General features: G+C 34.2%; 1 long non-coding RNA gene across 7 annotated transcripts in view; it reads left to right on the top strand.

The window, feature by feature from the left end:
• The first annotated feature begins 6375 nt into the window (after positions 1–6375).
• Positions 6376–22330, top strand: part of LOC143252339 (uncharacterized) — a 32331-nt gene continuing 16376 nt past the window's right edge. Inside the window, exons 1-3 of one of the 7 annotated variants that reach the window (XR_013028941.1) lie at positions 6376–6542; positions 13296–13487; positions 16736–16974. This is a non-coding gene — a long non-coding RNA (uncharacterized LOC143252339). Of the gene's footprint in view, positions 6543–9990; positions 10225–11962; positions 12122–13295; positions 13488–16735; positions 16975–22330 lie in introns of those variants that run through there. The other 6 variants (XR_013028934.1, XR_013028937.1, XR_013028939.1 and 3 more) reach the window with 6 other exon arrangements.

The raw sequence follows: 22330 nt of genomic DNA, 5'->3' as shown, positions 1-22330 counted from the left end.
TTGGTAAAATCTACACAAAACGAATGATTGACTTTTATCTTCAAGGGAAATAGTATAGCAACTATCGCGAAGACAAAAGTAAACATATAAAAACTCATAGTTCAACAAAAAGTGTACCTAAGTTAAACATACAAATAGCAAAAAAACGTAAAGACAAAACATCTACTCTGATGAAAACCTTGAGATGTTAACTTACAATGTTAAAACATTCCCTTGAACGAGTGAGCTTCACTGAGATGTGTACAAAGTACACATAGTGATCTACCCCACGAACAAGCCACTTCTCCAGACCTTATGCCCGTGTTGCCCCTGTCGTAATCTCTTGCCTTTGTCGTAATAAAAATGAACAGAAAAGAAGAACAACGTGTTTGCATCACGTTTTGTGTGAAAAATGGTAAAAGAGGAACAGAAATCATCGAAATGTCAAGAGCTGTCTTTTAGTGATGACTGTTTAAGTAAGGTTGTCGTTTATCAGTGGATGAAACGCTTCCAAGATGGCCGGAAATCGGTCAAAGATGACCCACATTCTTGGCTACCGTCGACATCGTCCATTGATGAAACGGTCACTAAGGTGAAATAAAAAATTCGAAGTAATGGAGATTAACTATCCACGAAACTGCTGATGAACTGGATACTTCATTTGAATCATGTCAGGTGATTTTAACTGAAAAACTCTGCTTGCGTCTTCATCAAGACAACGCGCCTTCACACACTGCTGAGTTTGTTCAAAACCTTTTGGCAGAAAACAAAAACATTCCTGTGATACCACATCTCCCGTATTCTCCCGATCTTGCACAGTGTGATTTTTTTCTGTTCCTAAAAATCAAAATTAAGTTGAAAGGAAAGATATTTGATATCATTCTAACCACCCATATTAATATGAAAGCAGAACGTTGTCGTTGTCGCATTATTGTTGAAGACTTCCAGCATTGCTTCCGAAAACGGTAGGAACGTTGGAACAAGTGTGTATCAGCTGGGGAGATTACTTTAAATGGAATAGCATATGACACTGATGTATGTACATTATTCTTCGGAATAAAAGTGAAGTCTCAGAACTTTTTTATAACACCTCATACACTAAATGCACATGAGAAAACCGAAACCAGAAGTTCCGTGTGGTTACTGCGTATGCGAAGAACAAAAATTTAGAATTTCTACACATTAAAATAACCACGCAAAATTAAATATTGTATACCTCTATACAACAACTTTAATGGACTAATAATATATTTATTATAAGAAACTATGTCAGGGCCCGGCATGGCCAGGTGGGTTAAGGCGTTCGACTCGTAATCCGAGGGTCGCGGGTTCGAATCCCGGTCGCACCAAATATGCTCGCGCTTTCAGCCGTGGGGGCGTTATAATGTGTTGGTCAATCCCACTATTCGGTGGTAAAAGAGTAGCCCAAGAGTTGGCAGTTGGTGGTGATGACTAGCTGCCTTCCCTCTAGTCTTACACTGCTAAATTAGGGACAGCTAGCGCAGACAGCCCTCATGTAACTTTGTGCAAAAATCAAAAAAAAAAAAGCAAACTGTGTAAGTGTTTAACAGAATACTACTTAGCGGAGTAACGTCAGTTGTTTCACTGCCACGCCATATTTAAATGTGTCTTACTTGATATAAAACTTTATATATCAAGAACATTTTCGTTCATAAATCACATTTTATTTATTGTTTTGTTCAAATTTGAACCATTTAAAAATTAGAATAAACGTAAAGAGACAATTTCTGTTTTACTCCACAACATAAAATTAAACAGGGGCTCTCAAGAATAACATTATGATAATGCTATTCAACAATATACAATATTATATTTCCTAACATAGTGGTACTACCCAAAATAACACAACATTATACTAATGCTTCTCAACAGTAGAATATATTAATATTTCTCAACAAAAGATTGAGCTATTCTTCTCAAAATAGAATTATAGCTGCTTCCCCCAGTGGCTCAGCGGTATGTCTGCGGACTTACAACGCTAAAAACCGGCTTTCGATACCTGTGGTGGGCAGAGTACAGATAGCCCATTGTGTAGCTTTGTGCTTAATTCAAAACAACAACAGAATTACATCAGTCTCACCTAGTGGCTTATCGAAAATTCTGGAAATTTTAGTGTTAAAACTTGGTTTCGATAACTGATGCTACAGCTCAGATAGCCCTTTCGGTAGCTCTATGCCAAACACAACCAAACCAAATATTGTATTACTTGTATTTAATTGTAGATTGTACTAATGTTCTTCAACATAAGGTTAAACTATCATTCTCAATAATAAATATATTCATATTCCTCCAAGTGATATTACACAAATATATAGGCAATGGACAATCATGCAATTTTTTTTATTACAGAAATATATACTAATGTGTTCCCAATGAAAGACTGTGACAACACTCATCAACATTTAATAAAACACAATAAAATATAAGCTCCGTGAATGGTTTCTGAACTTTCACTTATGATAAGCTGTAAGTAAAGGGAAAAGGGCCGTTGTATTTTGTTTTTCTTTTTCCAAAATTGCGGTTTCTAGCGTTATAAGTTTCCAGACGTGCCGCTGTACCACTAGGGGGGCTAGTGGTTTTCTTTGCTTTTAAATTCCACACAAAGCTACACGAGGGCTATCTGTGCTAGCCGTCTCCAATTTAGCAGTGTAGAGGAAAGCAGCTACTTATCACCACCCACCGCCAACCCTTGGGCTACTCTTTTACCAACGAATAGTGGGATTGACCGTTCATTATAATGCCCCTACGGCTGAAAGAAAGAGCATGTTTGGTGTGAGGGATTCGAACCGTGACCCTCAGATCACGAGTCGAGCGTCCTAACTACCTGGCCATGCCGAGCCTCTACAATTTGGAGATATGAGTAAAGGATACACATTAAGGAATGGATTAACTAACGAGCCATCTTTCGTACTTATAGAAGTCTAGTGTTGAAGGCATTTTAATGCTTCTTTGTTACCAAAATTGCTCGCTCTCTCACTGATAAGGACATTATAATATGACTTCAATTCCACTTTTTGTTGGTAAAAGAGTAGCTCAGGTGTTGGCAGCGAATGATGTTGACTAACTGCCTTTTCTCTAGTCTATCACTTCTAAATTAGTGACGACTGATGCAAATAGCTCTCAAATTTTTTGGGACAAAATTAAACAAATAAGCCTCTTTATCTGATAACAACGCATTACTACATAGATTGAAGTATGGTAATATGATATGGCTATATTAAGAAGTAGAGTATTACTTCTTATCTTGACATGACAAATAAAAATTCTCAACTTGGTCAAAATATTCCATTACTCAGTTTTGATGAAAAGCATTTTAACCACAACTAAAACTCAGAAGACATTAACCCTAGATCAGCAAGTACCATCCCTCTATATTGATTCACAATAATCATAACAAACTTTCAGGTATGTTAGAATAAGAAAACTGCTAATATTGATTGACTTGATTAAAATATCATGTATTAGTTTACTGGAAGCAGAAAGCAGGGGTCGTTTATTTACCATATTTTTTTTTTAGTACTAAAACATAATATTTGTAAACCAAACCAAATTGACAAAATCTTAGCGAAGGACAAGTTTATAGGTCTTGGAATAAGCAATGTTAAGCAACCAAGCATACAAATGACATACACCTTTATGAGAATGAGGAAATATACTTAAAGAACTATTGAATTGACCCTAAGGACATTGGTCAAGATGAAGTACAAGATCGCCATTGACTTGTCAGTTAATGAAAAAACAAAGAAACATTAAATAAACACATGTTCGATAATGTGTAGATTTGATTATTTTAAGCTTCATCTCTAAGAATGTAGCATCACTAATTATAATCGCAATATAATGGACGTAGCATGTATATTTGTATCCATGTATTTGACCGAAATATTTAATGCAACGTAGCGCCATCTATTGAATAGCAGCAACAACAAAGATCCATAAAAATTTACACTGTAGGTATTCTAGATCCAGATAGACAAATAACTACGGTATGTGCAACTATCATTTGCTCATCACAGAAAACACTTTTAAATAAAGGTACTCTACGTATAACAAGGGCGCGAATTTCACTACGACTATACGTAAGAGGTTTAATTACATCTTTATTAATCTAATTCATAAATATAGTACTTAAGAACACTTTTCTCGTGCAGTGCATCTCAGAGAAACGCTCTTTCAGATTAAGAGTTGTGGCGCCCTAACTACCTCGCCATCCCGAGCGACTTTTATGAGTTATAGTATGTGCAATCCAATCCTAAAGAGGACCTGGAGTAAACGTTCACCCCCTGTTGACGTAAAAATGCGCTTCGCACTTTGGGACAGTAGGTGCAATATAAAAGTTACAATTAGATTCAATTGTTCAGTGACAGGAAAATAGTTCAGGCGTTAGGTGCTCTAAAGTAGTTGCTTTCCTTCTAGTCTATCAGTCCCAACTTGGAGACGCCGAGTTCTTGGGTTGTTTTTTTAACGCAAATTTGAAGAGAAAAAAAGGAAGAAAAGCAAGAAGGAAGCTGAAAAGAATATTGTGTCACGATATGAGAAATTTGTTATTGGACTTTTTTCGGCCCCACATGAGAAATTATGAGTCTCTATGTAGTCTATCTCTTTATTAGACTTATCAAAAATTTTGTATGGTGTAATACTGTTTGATTAATTTGAGTAAATAGAATAAAATGATATGACTAAATGTTTATATCAGATGTTAATGTCATTGTACGTTGAATTTCCCGCAACTTTAGTCAAGGGATATCTGCTCTAGCGGTCATTAATGTTCACGTAGTAGACCATAGAGGAAATACAGTTAGTTAACTCTGCCCATCGCTAACTCTTGTGTTTTTCTAATCGAACAGTGGGATTTAACCGTCATATCTGTAGTACATCCGTAGTTTCAAAGTGCGATTTTATTCTACTGTTGTAATGGGGTGTAAACCACTGAACACCAAATCAAGAGAAGGCTGAATAATTTATATTCTGGACTACGGATTTCAAAGTCCAAGAATCAAACTGCTAAACACGCTCCGAATTTGGCTTTATGGACGTATTACAAAAGTGGCAGTCAATCCTATTGTTTGATTCCAAGGACTAGACAAATTATTCGTAGTAAGCGTTTCTACTGGTGCCCTAGAGTTCTCTTACCTGATCGTGTTGTAGCTTTACCCGACGTGCGCGAAAGCCCCATTCATGTTGAAGATTGTTAGTTTGGGGTTAAATGCAAAGCTACATAATGGACTGTCTGTGTTCTGTCCACCACAGGTATCGAAACCTGATTTATAGCACTCTAAGTCCGCAGACATACCATGTGCTCTGGAAAAAGGTTGAAGATATGAAAACCAATACTATTTGAACAAATACGTCCAAACAAGTTTCACAGCACTTTCTCCTTCTCTGTTTCTGGCCCCCCATGGCCAGGTGGGACAAGGCGTTCGACTCGTTATCTGAGGAACGCGGGTTTGAATCCCCGTCGCACCAAACATGCTCGCCCTTTCAGCTGTGAGGACGTTATAATGTCACGGTCAATCCCACTATTCGTTGGTAAAAGAGTAGCCCAACAGTTGGCGATGGGTGATGATGACTACCTGCCTTCCCTCTAGTCTTACACTGCTAAATTAGGGACGGCTAGCGCAGATAGCCCTCGAGTAACTTTGCACGAAATTCAAACACCAAACCAATCTCTATTTTTAGTGTTTCCCCGATGCAATCCATTTTTAATTAATTTCATTCTTTAAACCTGGTTTAATATAATGCCAACAATCATTCTTTGAATTATTAATATCAAATTTCAAATGAGTCTAATAAACATCAGGGGATAACTGATTTCTCTCAAGTTTTATTTGCACTTCATAGAAAAGTAAAAGTGTTATATAGGATGTTAAAACCAGTCTTTAGTATGAAGATAGTAAACATCACTTTGGACTCCTTTATCCACGTCACTTATTGTATTTTCATTAATAAGATACATGCAACTATGCTGTTAGATGGCGCTCTAAGACAACACCCACTTACCACCAAAGCTCACTTGGAATTATAGAAATCATCTGAACGCCCTTGGAAAATCTTGCAGATGGGCAGTATTAATCTGTCGCCACACACGACGTTTATTTGTATGCCATATGAGTGCATTTTCAAAAACAGGCGATAGTAGTATTCAAATTACCCCTCTCGAGTGGCACAATAATGATTTTCAGTGAGAACTTAAGCCGACAAAGGAGCCCTCACCGACAAATAAAAGTAACATACACAGTAATGACAATTATGACCTAAGTTTATGCATCATTAGGACAGTTAACTAATCTAGGGTCACTTTCTAACATAACACAGAACCCTAGATCCAACAAAGTTCCCCGAAATAATTGTGTTTCACCAGAACACCATTTAAGCCAGCACAAAGTTACAGCTATATAAGACAAGAAATTATAAAAAAATATATACATGTATTTAGATATACTTGTTTACATCTAGCAGTAAGTCTGCATTTCAAGTGATAAATCAAGTATGCATTTCTGGATAAGATACAGTGAATCATGGACTCTTACATCCTGAGACACGTAAGTAAATATCTGATTCAAGCTTTAGGGTAATATTACAAAGAGTGGTCGCGTTTATAGTTATGCCCATCAAAATTATCTTCTTGTTTTCATTTTTTGTATAAGATTGTGAACTTTTAAATTATTTCAAATCAACACATTATAATGCATTGCCTTGTATACAGTATATCACAAGTTAACTGTACACTATTCTTGAAGCGTTTGATCGAAGAATATATCGAACGTTTTGCGAGTGTTCTAAGTTAGTTTTGGTTACTCCAGTTCATTTATAACCTACACATTTGTTATTCTTGTATACGTCTACAAAGTACGTTAATAATATTTTTAAGGAATAAGTTACACTTAATTGGTACAAAAAACAGATATAAGTGCAACCTGTAGCAAAGATTCACACTGCGTAAATATCTAGTTTTATTACAAGTTAAATTTAAGAACGCTAACACAACTCTAAACTATGCTACAGTGATTCATTCCGTTTTTACTCTTAATACAAACATGCAATAAGCAGGTGTCTGGTTGAAAAACTCTTTTAAAGGTGCGTAAACCGAGTCTTATCCAAAAACTTCAAAAATGTGTATTCCCAAAGTAACAATGTTTATTTATTTGTATAATATTATATTGAGGATTTATAAATGATAAATACCAGATAATACAAAAACAGCGAAATTCCCAATTAAAAATATTATATACGAGATATACATAAAGTGCAAATTTTCAAATATGTATATATATATATATATAGGTCCCCCGCTAGTACGGCGGTAAGTCTACGGATTTAAAACGCTAAAATCGGGGGTTCGATTTCCCTCCGTGGACTCAGCAGATAGCCCGATGTGGCTTTGCTATTAGGAAACACACACACACAGATATATATATATATATATATATATGAGTCTCTTTTACTGTATTTCTAGCCTTCCAGTGGTATGTCTGTGGACTTACAACACTAAAACCGGGTTTCGATACTCTTGGTGGGCAGAGCACAGATAGCCCATTGTGTAGCTTTCTGATTAATTCAAAAACAACAAACACTACTGTACTTCTTTATCGTGTCTTAGTCTTCGACTAATTTCTTACCTTAATTGCAATGATAGTGTGTTCACATGCTGGGGAAAAGAAGGAAGATTTGTTTGTTTGTTTTGAATTTTGCACAAGGCTACTCGAGGGCTACCTGTGCTAGCCGTCCCTAATTTAGCAATGTAAGATTAGAGGGAAGGCAGCTTTTCATCACCACCCACCGCCAACTCTTGGGCTAATCTTTTACCAGCGAATAAAGGGATAGACCGTCATATTATAACGCCCCCACAACTGAAATGGCGAGCATGTTTTGTCTGACGGGAATTCAAACCCGCGACCCTCGGATTACGATTCTAGCTCCTTAACCGCCTGGCTTTGTCGGATATTTGTTATTTTGTCTGCATTTTTTTAGATAAACTATTGAGAAAATACAAAAGGCAATTTTAAGACTAAGTGTTTTGACTTATAAAATTGCCTCCGGTGAATCAGCGTAAGATAGTGGAGCTTATGATTTTAGGAATTAGATTTGGATACACGTGTTAGTCAGAGTACAGAAAGCCCATTATGTAATTCTGTGCTTTACAACAGATAGACAAAGACTTGTGAATATAACTTCAAATGGAAAAAGAAGATATTAGTAAAGTAAAAGTACAAGATAATTAAAAGTTACGTAAAACATTTTCACTCACTTAGTTCTCAGCGCGGACATGCATTATTTCTTTTTCTTTGGTTTGAATTGTGTTCTGTTCTCTTAAGCAGTGAAAAGAGAAGAACCACGTTCCACACTTTCAGGATTCTATAAAGAAATACGCATTCAAAATATGCTTTATTGAATCCTAGTTCTCCGTATTTATAATTCTAAAATCGGGGGTTCCACGCCATTCAGTAGAACTATCTCGCTATCAACAGCATTGTGTGACAAATTTAATAACAGTTCACACACAGGACAGTTAATTCATGTTTCCGTTAAAACCAAGGGGCACTATTTTTATCAATAATTTGTTTGTTTAACTTGGTACTTTATGTATTTTTTATTTATTTCGTATATTGTTCTCACGTCACATAAAAATGGGCCCGATATGGCCATGTTGTTAGTGCAATCAACTCGTAATATGAGGGTCGTGGGTTCGAATCACCATCGCACCAAACATGCTCACCATTTCAGCCGTGGAGGCGATATAATGTGACGATCAATCCCACTATTTGTTGGTAAAAGAGTAGCCTGGTGGATGGCGATGACTAGCTGCCTTCCCTCTAGTTTTACACTGCTAAATTAGGGACGGCTAGCGCAGATAATCCCGACTAGCTTTACGTGAAATTAAAAAAAAAAAACATCAATAATTAGTTAGGTTGTTTGACTTAGTCCCCTGTTGGTACAGCGGTTAGTCTATGGCCTTATAACGCCAACCTCAGAGGTTCGATTCCCCTCGGTGGATTCAACAGATAGACCGTTGTGGCTTCGCTATAAGAAAACATAAACACGTTCTTTGAGGTGGTACCTTTTTTTAAGACAGATTTTTTTATAAATCATTTTCACGTCGTGTGAAAATAAAGTCTGACTTAATGCTAAAAATACATGTATTTCATCAAAATCATGTCAAAGCCACGTAAACTAGATTTCCATTATTTGAATTTTACATGTAAATGATTCAAGGATACTTCGTTTAACATTTTGTCAAAACTGTCATTCGTCTTGCAATTAGAGATGATACACTTGTCACATTATCAAAACCATTTTAGTTTGTTTGTTTTGGAATTTCGCACAAAGCTACTCGAGGGCTATCTGTGCTAGCCGTCCCTAATTTAGCAGTGTAAGACTAGAGAGAAGGCAGCTAGTCATCACCACCCACCGCCAACTCTTGGGCTACTCTTTTACCAACGAAAAGTGGGATTGACCGTCACATTATAACGCCCCCACGGCTGGGAGGGACCATTTTAGTTCACATGGCCTAATTTTTCTAGTTTCCAAACATTTATTTTTTTTCTGAATCCAGCCTGCAGTGCACGTGGTGGAATTACAAAATGTAATATACCAATTAAAATGTGATATTTGTACATAGTAAAACAATTAAAGTTATAAATTTGTATCAATACATTTTTTACTACCATGCTTTTTTTATTGTTTTGTATGTTTTGTTTTTTGAATTTCGCCCAAAGCTCGAGGGCTATCTGCGCTAGCCGTTCTTAATTTAGCAATGTAAGAAAGACTAGAGGGAAGGCAGCCAGTCATCACCACCCACCGCCAACTCTTGGGCTACTCTTTTACCAACGAATAGTGGGATTGACCGTAACATTATAATTCCCATACAGCTAAAAGGGCGAGCATGTTTGGTGTGACGTGGATTCGAACCCGCGACCCTCGGATTACGAGTCGAGTGCCATAACCACCTGGCCATGCCGTGCTTATTTATAAGTAGGCTTACAAGTTGAACCACAGCCGTGGTAAACAAAGTGCTGTATCTTGTAATAATTTCGAATCCGCGAATAATAAGGTCAGTGGCAAAAGCCTTCTACGAACCTCAGGTAACAGTATGTGACACAGTCAAAAAATCACCTCCTGAAAAAGCGACACAAATCGTGTGTGTAAAGACTTCTTCCAAGATATATCCATTCAACCATTACGTATCTTAAGCAGGTGGAAAATGAAATGTCAAATATGTTTCACGTGAGTAAATGGTATATGCTTTGTGTCATAGTACAAACATCTAAACTTTGTACTAATTAATGCCACCAATTTTAAAAGCTTTTCATTAAATGTAACCTAGTGATGTTTTTTTTCTTTCCAGAATTATCAGTGTCAGGCATGTAATAAATATACAAAACCTGACGTCTTACATTAATACTATATGTTTCCAGTAAGGCAATGTAACATATTTCAGGCTAAAGCTTCAATGAAATAATAAGCATAAGCTAAAATAAATGTAAGATTTTACGTCTTCCCCTATAACTAAAAAGATGAGTGTTTAACGGTAAAAGCCCCCTGCTAGTATAGTGGTAAGTCTATGGACTTACAACGCTAAAATTAGGGGTTCGATTCCTCTAGGTGGGCTCAGCACATAGCCGGATGTGGCTTTCCTATCAGAAAACATACACACAACGATAAAGGTTGTTTATTAAAAACCATAATCTGTTTTGATAAAATTATTATTTAGTTAATGTAATAAAATTATTCACAAATTGAAATTAATGTTTCTAATTGTTACTGTTTTTGAAATATTGCCATTATTATTTTCCGTTGTTATTCTCAATTAATTAATGTTTGTTCAGTTTAATTGATTAGTTTCACTACTCACAAACGCTAATCAAATAATTGAAATTAGGGGTTCCAATTATAACTGTTTTTGTTTGTTTGCCATACACAAAATTGTACAAGGAACTGTTGGTACTCTTCCCACTGGGGTATTCAAATAATTGTAATGCTATATTTTTTACTTATCTAATAAGAGAATAATTGTAATTTTACTCTTCATTTTTTAGCCATGTGAGACTAATCAATGAGTTAAATGTAATCAGTTAAAGAGTGCAACAATTAATTAATTAACAAGTTCCACTAACTTGCATTTTTCTTACATATATCTCAAGCTTTTTGTAAACTGTGAGCAATATTACATTGGAGTGACAACTGTGATAAAAACAGAAAAGATATATCTTAATACAATTAAGTATTATGTCAAAAAAGCCTTTTTAGTAGCATATTTCACAGTGATTACAATATAATACAGTTAACTATTATAATTTCAATTTGAATATGGAATTAACAATAAGCTTGTAGTCTCTTAAACTGATTGTTTGCCGAACAAACATTTTAAAATGCTTCTCTCCTGAGCAATTTATAATAATAAATTATACTAGATTAAGCAAAATTAGTTTTAATGGGTAAAATCAACAATTAATACTCAACATTTTATAGGTGAAATTAAAAAACAGTAGTGATAAACTATATACAAAGTTCTTTTTTTTAAATTAGTGGGTACATTTACTTCATTTAAAGTTACCTCAGAGTTAAGCATAATAGATCTATTAGTGTGTGTGTTTTCTTATTGCAAAGCCACATCAGGCTATCTGCTGAACCCACCAAGGGGAATCGAATCCCTGATTTTAGGGTTGTAACCCTGTAGACATACAGCTGTACTAGCAGGGAGCAGGTCTATTCGTTACATTTTTCTTTATTTAAAACTTGAATTGGTATTTGTTTCGTTTAGGCATTATAAATATGTTATGTATGTATATTAAGTTGTCTTTCAATCACCACAGTGACACTACTAATTTATTGTTCAATTTACTCAGCAGAGAATTAGTTTAAAATGTTTGTTCAGCAAACAATCAGTTTAAGAGACCAAAAATAAATAGATTATCCTGTCTGTATGTACCATAAAATTGTAAGATTCACATTATAGACTGATATTTGGAGCACCTCACTATTTTCTGTCATTTCTGTGAAAAAGACTTTGGAGTTCCAAGTGGGCAGTCTGAGCCATTCTGCCCAAATTCAGCTGTTTCATTTTTTAAGTGTGCTCTGAAAAGTGAATAAATTTTGAATCTATGCAGCTCTGCATTTGTGTGTGAGTTGTCTATTTCTAGAGTAGATTTATATAACTTTAGAAAACATAAAATGTAGAAATAAATAATCTAAATATATTTACTTTAAGATGATATCTTTAAATATTTAATCTTCAGTATGTTTAGGGCTTTTCTGTTGTGTATAAACAAAAGAATCAAACATAAATATTTCTAGCTGTTTCAGTTGGAACCTATAGTTACAAACAGGAGTTAATAATGCTTAATTCTTGAACTTGTTATAATCCTAGATATTAATTTAAAATTGTGTATTGTTTCTTCTGCTTTCATTTTTTATAAGAGAGACATTTGTTGTATATAACTATTATATGCTTAAAATACAGTATAATTCTTTGTTAATTATGACTCTTATGCTTCACAATCTAATGCACACAAATGGATTGAAGAAACTCTCATTGCCCTTAACTGCTATCTAGTGAAATCATAGCAAAGACTGGTTTAGCAAAATCATTGAACTTATTATAATATTATAAGTATATAGACACACATTGACACAGAATGTACTCATTAACCAGACAAAAGTGTCAAGTTGCAGTCATACGTTCACCTGATTTTACATATGCTAAGGTAAAGCAAATCCCTGCTTATACTGATTTTTTCTTCTAAACCATAAGGAGTTATTACTTTAGTTACATGATAGTTGTACTCTACAATCACAAGTCTTTCCTCTACATTTTTATCCATATATACATAGGTGGATCTGAGACGACACAATTCTATTTCATTTTTTCCAGAAAATCTTGTATTCAGTCGTAAGGATGAACTTATTTTCCAAACAGTTAAACATGTACTTTATTGTGAAGGTAAAACCTGAAAGCAAATCATGTGTAGTCTTATCATTTACATAATAATAATTACAAGGTATATTTGTATGTTTTAGAATACATTCTAATGAGTAACTCAAAAAAATGTCCAGTTTTTTAAATTGTTCAGTGGCCTTTATCTTCACTTTCATTAGGAAGAAACCTTCAAAAATATTTAAAACTGCAATGTATAAAAATAAAGGAAAACTCCATATAAAATAGAATAATGAATTTGTTTTCTGTTTTTCATTGGATGTTCTTGATACGTTTAATTACATTGGATTCAAATTGTAAATATTGGAAGTCATGCATACTTTGTTTTCTATGTCTCAAACTGACTTTTTGTTAACTGTAGGTCACATATATAGTTACTGTAGACATAATTTTACCAAAAGAAGGTACATTACCCTCTCCATCTCCAATAGCAAAGGATTCCTGATATAACTACACTTGTGGAAACAGTGGTGGAGCTGCAAACAGTACTTCAGGGATCCAATCTAGACCCTTGTCAAAAGGAATCATCTGAATTCCAGTATCTAAGGGAAAAGTAAGTTTCACAATTGCTTGAAAATGGAGAATGTGTTTCAATTTAGAATTACATACTTTTACAAGAGGAAATTCTCTTGAGCTGTTAGTAACTTCTAATGTTTTGATTACTGCTGCCTATTAGAAGACAAAACCTAGGTTAATATTTCTGTGGGTTAGATATACATGTGAAAAATTTTGGTTGCGTTAATGAGTATTACAAAATAAATACATGTAATATCAACAAGTTGTCAAGGCAACACGTAGTAACTTTCTTCATGAGGTGAAAAAAAATAGTTTTCTGTTATCAGCAACCTGCTTGTTCATATATATTGTAAAGGTGATCTTATTTTATGCCATGTGGTGTGTAGAGTTAGGTGATTAACTTAGTTTATCAAAATTACAGTTAGATCAGTTAATGTCATGAAAATATTTCTGATTATTTTAGATCTAGCTATATTGAAGTCTTGTGTGAAAATAATCAGTTAACTGAATACAATCAATGAACTGTGTATACCCACTTGGTTATTTTGAAAAACCTTGTAACTACCATGAAACTGTACATACTGTAACTCTGAATTTACTACTAACCATACCTTGAAGAAATATTACAAATCTGTTATGCATACAGAAAAGTCAGTTTTATAATAATAATGTGTTTTTTTTAAAATTAATCAATTGTCAATGAATTTCTGAAGCCTTTCATTAGTCAGTGTGAGTAAAAGGTGATTTTCATGCTAAGAATAAAAACAGGTTTTTTTCATCTTACAGTTTTCAAATCATTTGTGTAATCTCTGGAACTTATTATAAATATCTTTTTTTTTCAATAGCATTTTATACTTTCTATCATATCTTTTCTACTGTAAAATTAACGATAGCAAAATTTCAAAGATATTAAATAAAATCAAAAGTAAGTGTTTCTTAGAATCACTGCAGATGTAACAAATAATTATGGTTAGTTATTCTAAACAATCTTATGTTCCCAGTAGTTCCACATTCGCTTTAATTTAAATTCTTTTTACGGCTCTTTAAAATTTAATTTAATTGGCATAAAAAAAGCAATAAAACATGCAGCTAGAGCTAAGAGCAAACAAGTTACCAAGTTACACCACAGAATGGCAGTAGCATATATGTCAACATGATGGGTGGACTGTGAATCTGAAGTTTTGTAGTTTGCAACCCTTTAACAATGGTGCTGATTTGCTGTCTTCCCTCTAGTCTATCACTTCAAAATTAAGAACAGCTTGTTTAGATATCCCTCAAGAAGCTTTGTGGTATTTTCAACAAACGACAAGTATATATTAATTAGAAAAGAGATAAAACCTATTTTGCTGAGTAAATACACTTTAGATATATTGTATACTAGGCTACGAAATAGAGTTAAAAACAGCTGAAAGTATAGTTATTAAAAGGTCTTAAATGACACTACATATTTCCATGTTAAAATGGGATCATTAGCAAACTCGTCTGTTATGTTATGGACAAGAACATTGGTAATGTAGGACATAATTTTCTTTTGAATAAGATATGTTGTTAGGCACGTTTCAAAACATAAATTCACTGCATGTAATCTGTCCTTGCATCAGTTGTATTTGTTTATTGAGTATTCATACACTGCTGGTAATGGTGCCTTGTTAATTCTGTGAAATTTACTAATATTTTGTTCTTAAACCTATATGTAAGTGTTTGTTATTTTAAAAACATAACTTTATTCTTAAAAAAATATAAAACTCTCAAGGCTTGTTTAGTTTATGTAATACTTCAAAAACAGTTTTAGTTCTGATAAAATAATTTATTGTTAAATTTTATTAAGTTTAACAAATAGTGAATGATTCTTAAATAAAAACAAAACTATTACTGGTATGCATCTGTTAAATAAACATTTTGAGTTTTGCATATAAATGAAAAATTTCAATTGTATTACACTGGAGAATCAAAAAAATGGATAAACTAATTTCAGTGAAAAATTACAAATCTTTAAAACATGCTTAATGTGTGCATGTGCTTTCACATATTTAGCACCAAAACAATTTAGATATTAAATGTATGAATTTTATGCACTTAATAAAACAGAAGTAGATATATCTTATTGTAAGATACGAATTTATTGCTAAAATGGGGTTGAAAGGGTTGGTTGTATTTTAAGGTGATGAAAACCAGTGTATGTGAATGTAATAGCATAAAAAATCACATAAGATCATATTGTAAGTGTTAAATTGATAGTGAAGCATGTGCCTGACAAAATGTCTTGCTCAGGAGAAAAATGTCCAACATCATTATTGTACTTTATTTATAAATCTTTAGTTACTAGATCAAGATGTAGTTCACAATTCTGATGTTAATATTTATGGATTGTTTAACTTAGTAAAGTACTGTGTATCAAAAACCAATTTCTTTGGCCTTGCTTTAAGATTTGAAACCATTATAAACATTATGAAAGCTTTAAATATACAATTCAGGTACTTATTATTGAGAGAAATGTCATTGGTATTGGATATAGTAAATGTAATGCAGTTGAAATGCTGTTGTTATACTCTCTTCTAATTTTTGCTTCCCAGTGATTCAGCAGTAAATCTGAAGGCTTGTAATATTAGAAAACAAGTTTCAGTTTCTATTTTTTCTCCTTTTTTTTAGAGTGTGTGTATGTATGTGGAGGCACAGAACAGATTGTTCAATGTGTAACTTTGCATTTAAAATCAAACTTAATTCTTGAAAATCCATAAGAGACGAGATAAAGAATGCAATACTAGTATAATAGACCTTTCATTATATTAGAAAAATGTATATGTTCAAAAAGCCTCATTAGAAATGAATAAAAACCCTACAACCTGAGCACTTTCGAAAGGTGGGTTTTTCTTCTTCAGGGACAAATTGGGTAATTGTGGTGTAATTGAATGAATGATATATATAAGGGGAGTTTAGTGACATCATGAAGGTCATTCAGTTTTCCAGGAAATGTCTATTTCTCTATGTACTGTTGTAAGCATTTCATTTCTGGTATAGTGTAGCTGATAGCTAGAGTGTACGTGAAAATGTGTTAGGAATATTTTAATTTAGAAGTGGTTAAATATGTGTGTATTGAAAACTATACTCAGGTCTTTAAGGAAAATAAAGGTGACACCTGGAAACTGATTGAAACGATATATTATATTAATCAATTTATAAAAAGAAGTATTAAAATTTATTTTAAACAAATAGTAAGGTTTAGGAAATTCAGTTTTCATCTTACATGAAAAAATAAGCCAAAAATGAGGATTATTCTTCTGACAGATGAAGCCAGTGATTGAAGATCACTAGAACCTAGATTAACTCTAACAGATGAAGCCAGTGAGTGAAGATCACTGATTCCAGGACCTAGATTAACTCTGAAACGTTGTACAATGTTTACATTAGCAATTCAATAAACTTCTTTTATTTATTTCACTATCTACTTTAGTTTTAAACCCTGTTTCAATGCCAATGAGAGTAACATTGTTAATGGAATGACCAAGTTGATTAAAGTGTTGAGAAACAGATATTTTTTTTCTGTGGTAATAGAAGATTTGTGGTTGTTGAAACGTTTTTTAAGTTTTTTTTGTGCATGTCCTACATATTGGTGGTTGCACTTTTTACACTATATGAGATAAATGGTGTTTTTTGTTCCACAAGTGATTTCTTTGGACATTTTAAAGTTTCTTTGATTGTGTTTGACAATGGGCTTGCTTTGATTGTATTTATTGCAGGGATGACAACCATTTTTGGGTGGCATGTAATTCACTTTTATGTGAACAAGGATATCTTTTAGAGTTCTAATTTTACAGAATGGGACAACAGGATCTTCAGGAAATACCTGTTTAAGATAATTGTTGAGCTGCAAGAAATGAAAATGATTTTTTTCAAAATTTGTGAAATGTAACTGGGTTTAAACTGATAAGTAATGATAAGAGGAATTCTATTTGAAAGTTTAGTATTGCTCTGATTGAAGATGTTTTCTGCTAAGTGTCGTTAGCCTTTTCAGTTTATGTGTTGATTTCAGTGTCTTTATATCCTCTTTGTAACAAGGTTTGTTTTAGATCCTTGGTGTGTTCTCTGCTACCTGTTTCATCAGAGCATATTTTCTTTATTTTGAGAGCTTGAGTGTAGGTTATGTTCTGTTTAGTATGAGAGAAGTGACAGCTTTTATAGTGAAGGTATTGTGGTCTGCCTGTAGAGTTTTTGTACAAGTCAATGCGTAAAATTCCATCTTTTAAAAAGAACTGTGATGTCAGGAAAGTTAATTTGGGTAGGTGATTAATTGCAGATAAACTTGATTGTTTTGTAAAAGGAGTTTGCATGTGTGATAAATTCTTTAAACGGACTGGCTGTTTTTAGTTGTAAAACCAGGCTGGCAAGATCAGTTACTGTTTGAGATTCTGATGGGTTAGAAAGGCTTAATGTGGTCTTTAGAGTTTGTAGTCCTTCATCATGTGGAATTTTGGTGTAAAGGAAAGAAACATCCATCATGCACTGTTGGATGGTAACTGTCCATCAGTATTAATATCTTCTATGATATTAATAAAGTGAGTAGTATCCTTATATAAGAGGGAAAGGTACAGCTTCCTTTAGAACAATAAAATTAATAAAGAAACCTTTCAGTATTTAATACCCAGACAAGCTTTTCCTGGTAGATCTTAGCTCTTATCCAAAATATGCAAACCAAACAGTCCTAGCTGACTCATAATTTCTAATATAAACATAACTACTGAAAAGCTGTCTGTTTTTGTTGGCTACCATATAAAATGTATTTAGTATAATATAATAGACCTAATAGTAATGTCCTATGACAGTATATTTATTTATTATGGATGCCTTTACAATAATTTTCATGGAATTATATCTGGTAACTTCCATTACATAAAATACAGGATATATTGAAAGAAATTACATTTTTTTCACAGTAATGTGTGATAGTAAGATATATCATTCATAATGGTGCAACATAATGTCATTTATGTATCAAACTTTGACTAAGTTTTTCATTTCCATGATTATAATGGTAATGCAGTTGTACATTTGTATCTCTTTTTTGGAATATCTGTGTTATTTTTTTAATTCATGGATGATTTTTTATGGTACTGTAGCTGTTCTTCTTATTGAAGTTGCACATTGTGAACACATATTCTCTGATCAAACCTTTGGCCAGACTGAAGTTACAGTTCTTTGGATGTGATAAGTGACTTCTGCTTTCTCAATTCAATACTGTCTTCTGTATGTGGACTTTTTCACTTGTACTAGCCTTGAGACATAAGCTTGTGTTTCTATGTGATATTGTTGCATGAAAATGAGCAGACAACAACATTCCACCAATAGAAGTGCAATACACTCCCAACCCAGCTGACTTCTATTTTGATCATTGAGTTAGCTCTTCTTGATTTGGAACTTGTGTTCAGATGTAACTTTTTGGCTCATGAGTATTATTGAAATAGGTGCTTTTTTCTTGTTAAAATACCTGTACATAAAAACCATTGTTGTGGAAAGATTAATTTTTAAAGTAGTTCTGCACTTGCAGATTTTGTGTGCCTTTTGTTTATCACATTATAAATTCTCAAGTTATGGTAACTTCCATTTTGTCTGGAGTGGAACAGCAAGACGTTTTTCATTTATGGATAAACAACTACAGTAAGGTTATGTTCCTTTTTGTCTATTAAGGAGGTGGTAACTAATATAAAACAGGATAATATGTGATACAGCCTGGACTGTCTTTTGCGTCTGATATACACCTACAATTGTGAATTCTGTTTGTCATGATGAGGATTTTGATAGTCTTTTTCCCATCAACTACCTATGATAGTACCTCTACTAGTGCCATCATGGATATCATTAAGCTTTCCTCTTCTTGTTTTGGATATGGTTTTTTAAGTATGTTACAAACTGTCTCTATCTTCTGTGTTATATGATTCTTCACCTTACTTTCTTTACTCAATCCCTTCTTCTGAGCATGCTTTTCCCCCTTTTCTGTATATTCAGGTGTATGCTGAACAGTTTTTATTATAACTTAATTCTGGTGTGGACATGTCTTGTCAACATCTTCCCCTAAAAGTTTTTTTAACAGGTATTCCTCCCCTTATTTTCTATACTTTGATATGTTTATCTTCTTCAGCCCCATCAATTTTTATTTGGTTGCTCTGTTGCTGAGATTTTTTAGGAGGGACACCCCTCTTGCTCAGATATATTTACTTCCTTTTTATCTCAGGGAACTTCATCTGATTCTATTCCTCTTCCAAGGTGTTTCTCATGCTGTACCTAATTATATGAAGTCACTGTTTGAGGCCTAATGCCAACATTCATCTATATCCTCTCGTGTGTCTTCGCTCTCTCAAGCTCCTTCTTTTCTCATCTTCTTCTCCTATCTTCCTCTCTTCTTGCAATTTTTCCCTATCGTTCATTCACTGCATTGAATATTTTCTAGGCTCAGAGACAATCGGGGCCAAGTAAACTTGGTTTGCAGATATTTGGTTTTCTTTTGTGGCTGACCATTGCCATGTTTTTTACCAAGTAGTACATATTTTTGCCCTTCTAATCAGCTTAGGCTTTACTCCTTAAAATGTTTGCAGCACATTAAAGTGACATTCATACATATAACTCTTCTTTCCACTTCTCATCTTTATTATCATTTGATTCATGATTGCCTCTTTTGTCTTGCTGGTGCAGTCCATTGTTATTTGGTCCACACTTCTCCCTTTCATAATTTCCAGTTCTGTCTCTCCATTCCATGAAATCCTTATTTCAGTAGTGATCTTTCTCCAATTACCCTCATTGGATGGGGATGCAAATTGACTCTTCCAGGTGTCCTCTCATCAAATTTCTCACTTTGCACACTCTTTGGCTGTTCACTTTCATTGTCCATTGGAGAAGATTGTTTGAGCTGGCATGTGGTAAGTACCTCACAACTTTGTTGCACCCTGTCTCCATTATTTGGCCATTTATATTTTGTCAGGCTTTGTACTATTTTTGGTTGGTATTCTCTGCACCTCTTATCATCTTTGATTGGGTAATTTTTCTTTCTTTCTTATTTTACTTTTATAAGGCTCTCTCATGCCTTAGAAGATCTAACTCAAAGGTAAGTGTTGTTTCCAAACCCCACACAGTTTAGGACCATCACAGTCTGATAAGATGGGGTATTATGCAAAAACACTCCAGGCATCCTTGCAATGCTCATTATCTTAAACAGGTCCCAATCTAGACTATATTGACTCATGGACTATGAGTAAAATAAAGCAGGCATAGGATCCCTGCTCAACCTTCATGCCTATACTCTTGCTCAAAAAGGTTGTTACATGTTCAAAAAATGTGATTTTGGGTCATTCATATCATTTTAAAACTAAATTCACTTTGTGTATTACCCTTAAACATTCAAGTTTCATTTCTTTACTACTCTGCATTACCTGAATTCATTTTGAGTCGGTTTAATCCCTTGAACATGGGATTATTCTAAGACTTGTCCCAAATGCAGTGTTTGGGGTGAGGTATAAAAGCCAGAGATTTTAATGTTACTTTTGTACCCTACCTGTTGGCGACACATTTTCAATTCTGTAAATATTTTAGACATTATGCCAGTTCCTACTGACATAGGTTTGAGAAATCAGATGGTTGCCTGAGGCAACACTGGGTTGAAACAAGGCAATATTGCAAGACAACTTGGTGTATCCAGGAAGATCATCAACAGAGTTCTCAGAAGAACAGCTGCAACTGGAAGTGTGAGTCCCAGCAGACCTATGGGCCGTCCACGTGCCACTACAACATGCGATGATTGCTGGAACCTCACCATTGCTCCTCGAAACTATATGATGTCTTCCAGGTCAATTGCTTCTGAATTACATGCGCAACAACTGATCCATATTTCATGCCAGATGTTTAATTGACAGTTGGTGCAAGCTGGATGCAGAACAAGACAAATGGTCAAGAAACATAAACTAACAGCTAGACATCACAACAACAGACTGCAGTTGGCTCAATGATACCATAATCTGATGATCGCACACTCGAATCATGTAGTTTTTCCTGATGAATCCAAATTTCTGCTCTACACCACTGATGGACAGATATGAGTGTACAGGCTTCTTGAATAATAGCTGAATGATGAAAATGTTAACCCCAACACAGCAGAAGGCAGAGGTTCAGTGCACATCTGGGGTGCATTCTGTTCTGCAACTGTCAGCCAGTTGGTCATTCTGGATCAAAACATCACTGGTGCTATGTATCAGGATATCTTGGATCGCTGCTTACTGCCATTTGCCCAGAGTATTTTCCAGGGCAATTTCCAGCTGCAGCAGGACAATGCATCGGCTCATAATGCTCACAATGTGCAAGATTTCTTGCAACAACGTGGTGTGTTGGTCCTTCAGCAACCACCTGTAAACCCAGATACCAACCCGATAGAGCATCTCTGAGATGAACTTGGCCGTGCAGTCGGGGATAGGAACGATCTTCCTACAACCCTACAGCAGTTACATCAAGCACTGACTGAAGAATGAAACAGAATTCCAAATCAAAGACTCTTAACGTTAATTGAGAGTATGTTACATCGCCTAGTGAACATTATTGCAGCAAGTGGGAGCCACACATGTTATTGAGTTAAATATTATGATGTGAAAGTTTACTGAAAGTTTCAGATTGATACTAAATATTTTCACAAAATGGCAGTCTTATTTTTTTTTACTTAGAAGTGGAGAAAAAAAGTCAATTTCTGATGGTACAGATCTTAAGTTCTACAGAAATTTCCATAAAAATGACATAATCATGAAACATTACACCAATAATTACCAAAGAAAAGACACTGCACACATTAAAAACACAAGACAAGTAACAAATAAGGGACAAACAAGATCAAAATATCACATGTAAGAA

This window comes from Tachypleus tridentatus, chromosome 6, assembly GCF_004210375.1.
Source record: "Tachypleus tridentatus isolate NWPU-2018 chromosome 6, ASM421037v1, whole genome shotgun sequence".
Taxonomy (NCBI): domain Eukaryota; kingdom Metazoa; phylum Arthropoda; class Merostomata; order Xiphosura; family Limulidae; genus Tachypleus; species Tachypleus tridentatus.
The sequence above is the reverse complement of the archived record's forward strand: the minus strand, read 5'-3'. Positions and strand labels throughout refer to the sequence as shown.